The sequence below is a fragment of the Leptinotarsa decemlineata genome, unplaced genomic scaffold (genome assembly GCF_025532065.1).
Source record: "Leptinotarsa decemlineata unplaced genomic scaffold, Ldec_3_MD MMD2_tig00078346_RagTag_RagTag, whole genome shotgun sequence".
Taxonomy (NCBI): domain Eukaryota; kingdom Metazoa; phylum Arthropoda; class Insecta; order Coleoptera; family Chrysomelidae; genus Leptinotarsa; species Leptinotarsa decemlineata.
The window spans coordinates 5,579,572-5,584,338 of record NW_027412724.1 but is presented as its reverse complement, the minus strand read 5'-3'; positions in this window follow the sequence as shown (position 1 = coordinate 5,584,338).

Sequence of the window (4,767 nt, the reverse complement as noted above, 5' to 3'; positions counted from 1 at the left end):
AAAACACGACGAATCCGAAAATGTTAATTTGTTATTACTCAGGAACATTTCATTCATGCGAGGTCATAAAGCAAATATAAAAAGTAATCTCGAGAAATTAGAGAGAAATGTTTGAATAACAATCAAATAGGAGTATTCATGATAAAAACAATTTTCACAATCATAATTCCACAGGAGACACGTATTTGCTTATGATCTCATACATTATTCTTTCTAATAAAACCTTTCTCTCATGGGCAGGACCGTACGTGCCCTCTTACCTAATTCGCAACAATATTATTTTTAGATTATATTACATCGCATTCAGCAAGACAATTTATGACTTATATGGGTTATACAGATCACAATGACTTTCAACAACAGAGTATAGTCCAAAATATGCTGGGCGCGCGATATTCTGTTTTCATTTCATGAAAACTGAAGAAATATTAGAAGAAACTTGTGTTGGGATACATATGCCATTTTCCAAACAGTACTAAATTCAGAAGCTATAATTGAAATTGAACTAAAGGTATTTTCAGTGGTACCAAAGATATTTATTTCTTTCTTTCAGTTTCATATATACATGCATTTTTTATTTATAAATAATAATGATACTAATAATAATAATATATTCACCATGAAATTTATTACAGCACATATTCATTTATACAGAAACGTAGAAGGAATACATATTTTAATTTGTCAAAATTCCGACATTATTTCAAAATTTCGACTTTAGACTCGAAATTGAAGTCGTAGTTTGGAGTTTAAAGTAGACATTTAGAAATCGAAGTCGTAACTTCGAGTTAAAAGTTGTATTTTCGGGTATGAATTCATTAACAAATTCAATTTCATTTCATTTTATATATGTGTTCAATATAAGTTTTTCCGTTAACCAACTGTCGCACCCATACGAACGACAACCCTCAGAAGTCGAAACTTGTGCGAGCTAAGGACTAACGAGGTCTAACCTTTTAACGTGTGATTCCTAACACAATATACTTAGATTTACATACATTATTATAACAGTCATCCTTTATTGTCCCAAGGGTTCCCCTAAGCACTCGAGGCGCTTGTTCAGATCGAAAAAGCATTCATATTTTGCCAATTTGCTGTACAGTAAACTATTCGAACAGGAGTAACATTTTGTAGAGGTGTTTCTTCTCGATGAAACGTCAATTCTGTGAGGTTGCCTTTTTTTCTAGTGTTTCAGTTATCCTGGGGTTGATTTCATTGTTTCTTCTAGTCATTCAAGTTACCGTCAATGAATATGATTTTACCAGATACCAGTCCATACTTATTATTTTGAGGTTGCTATATCGCTCCAGTTTCGAATATTGTGTCAGGTCAATTCATGATTCAGATAAAACAAGCATAAATCAGCAGAACAGATATCGAACATCCAATTTTCATTTCGATACTTGAAGAGCTTTATAAAAACTTACTAATGAAATTTTTGGTTTTGAGATACTTCAAAATTCCGAGAACAGTATTTTCATTAATATCAGATGCGAGAGCAACCGTTCTCATGAAAGTGTTAGGCTCCATCTCAACATGACCCAAAGTCGCAGTTTGTACCACTTCACACCTCATTGCGAGCTGAACTTCAAATTTGTTTGATGCTGACCCTGTCTTCAGAATCTTCTCCATCAGATCTGATACACATCAGACTATTCCCAAAAATTGCAAGAAAACTCTTCCAAATAACTATAGACCAGTCGCTTTGCTATCAGTTCAACATCTTGAGCGATCATGAACATGGCTTTCGGAAACAAAGATCAACAGGTGACCTTCTATAGTATGTCACCCATATTTGAAATAACGCAATCGAGAAACATGAAGAATCGAAAGCTGTTACAATGCAACCTTCAACACAAAAATGTGACAACGGCAATACTATGTCGCCGTCTTGATGTATTGGAGGATACAATAGCTTTGATTCAGGAGCCCTGGATAATAAAGACCAAAATTACTGATTTCAGTAGCCTAACTGGTCAAATTTTTAGCTTACCAAGCAATCAGCAATCTAGGACAGCTGTTAACGTTCTTAGAATTACAGAGCCTTTTCGATGGCACAATTCAGCACCTCAAATCTTACTGGGGTTAAAGTGGAATGTCCAGATGGAAAAGGAAAATATACGGCGTTGATTCTCGCATCGGTGTACCTCCCTTCAGATACAGCCACCCTACCACCGACCAGAGAAATGGAGGTAGTAGAGTAACACTGTCTCAACCAGAGAGTGGAGCTTAGATTGGGTTGCGACTCAAACTCTCACCACTTGAACTGAGGCAGCCAAAATACCCAACAAAATTCAAGACTGGGAAGTGTCGGATCATATTTCTATGTCGGACCAACACTTGTTGACCTATACGGTAAGCCAGAATCTCAGGACCACTGTTAAATCCCGTGACCCGAAGAGGCGAATATAGCCCTCTGAAACTAACTCTTGAAAAGAGTTCTGCGGGAAACAGAGGTCCTGACACCTGGCAATAATGAAGAACTGAAAAAGTACACGGTATCTATCCAAAACAAAACAGACATTGCCTTTAAGGAATCCTGACTGATGAGGATGGATCAAACAGATGGCAATGCATGGTGGTACTCTGAACTGGAACACCTCAGGAAGACAGCGAGAACGACCTTCAACAAGGCAAAACGTACAAAACTCGAAGAGGACTGGGGTATATATCAAGCCAACCTCAGAGAGTTCAAAAAAGTCTACAGAAAAAAGCAGAGAGAAGCCTGAGGAGCCTATTGTGAGGCAGTCGAAGACTTCCTACTAGCTTCTTGGCTACAGATAAGGCACTCTCAAATGACCATCATAAGAGTATCGGCATCCTGACGAGGGAAAATGCCGACAAAGCCGCCAACCTCCAAAAGAGCGCCGAGATTCTTATGGAAACTCTTTCCCAGGTTCTGTCTTTCCTGGAACGACGAGCTAGACGGAAGTACCAACAACACCATCACAATACGACTGGCAATCTGCTAGTACAGTAATTGATGAGAACAAGATGAGACATATCGGGCTTTTACCCCTTCAAGTCACCAGGACCTGACAGTATAAGACCAGCCCTACTTCAATGGGGAAGGGATATTCATATGCCGCACCGGGTTGGAATATTCAGAACCTCTTTAGCTCTGAAGTATATTCCCAGTAAGTCGAGAGAAGTACGAGTGGTATTTATACCCAAACCAGGTAGCATGGACTACGCCTTACCAAAAGCCAATTAGTCTCACATCGTTCTTTTTGAAAACTATTGGAGAGGGTATGTGAGCGGTACATAAGAGATGAAGTACTAGTTCACAACCCACTTCATCTTGTGGTTAGCAGAATCGAAAGATCATTGGACAACAAAGAATTCACCCTTGGTATATTCATAGATATCGAGGGAGCGTTTGATAAAACAAACTTTCTAACAATTACCCAGCAACTAAAGTCCAGGAATGTTCCCCAGGTAGTAAGAGAATGGATATTCAAGATGCTCTCTAGTTGAGCAATAAGTGTCAATATTGAAAATACCACAGTGAGAGGACTGGTCATGTGTGAAAGTCCACAGGTAAAAGTCTTATCATCCCCTCTTTGAAACATAGTTCTGGATACCCTGATTAATCACCTACACAATAATGGATTCCACACAATTGCAGATGACACAGTTATCTTGCAGACCCGCAAATTTGTGAACATACTGTGCGATAGAGCACAAGATGGGCTCAAATTAATAGAAACATGGTTTAGGGAACACTCACTGTAGATCAATCCCAAGAAGACTGAGATGGTCATTTTCATCAGGAAAAGAAGTTTATCGGGCTTGAAACCTCCCTAAATCTTCAAAAGCAAACTAAACTCCTCTGAAGAGGTGAAATACCTCGGTACTACCCTCGACAGGAAGCTAACATGGAACTCTCACCTACAGAGTAGAGCAAAAAAAGAATATGTGGCTTATGAGCAATGTCGGAGGACAGTGGGACGCACATGAGGTCTTTTACCCCGTGTGTCACCTGGATCTACACTGCAATAATAAGACCTATGTTAACGTATGGAGCCATTGCATGGGGACCAAAAGTTGTACAAGCAACAGCCATACAAAAATTATATCAAATACAGCGATTAGCTTGTTTGAACATCACAGGAGCCATGAGAACAACACCAAACGCGGCAATGGAATTAAGTACTGGTTTGACCCCTCTGGACCTGCACCCTAAGGAGGTTGCGTTAATGGCCATGTTACGATTGCGTACAGCTTGTGTAAACCTCGAAGAAGGAATGGGTCAATTGAAGCTAAGCTTTTGGCGAACGTCCGCTGCAGGCAGCCAGTGATGCAATTGAACTCAGGTTTGTGTTTAATAAACCCTACAAAATACAAATAAAACAGATTCTACAAATGCAATACTACTACAGATAGCTCAAAAACCAAAGAAGGCTCAGGATGTGGAGTTTACTCCAGATAACTAAGCCTAAGGATTAAGTGGGGGATGGAAAAAATACCAGTGTGGTTCAAACATAACTGGCTGATATCTCAATCGTCACAAAAGAAATAACCAGGAAAGGAATTTCTGGCAAAAATATAACAATGTGCACTGATAATAGACAAGCCCTATTAGGCTTGAATAGACAACGTGTTACCTCGATACTAGTACTAGAGTGGCATCAAGATTTAGCCAAAGCCTCGGTAGATAATAACATTACCTTGAGGTGGGTTAAAAGGCACGACAGGAGTAAAGGTAATCGCATTGCCGACTCTTTAGCCAAGGAAGCGGCTAGACTAAGAATTTTAGGACCCAGT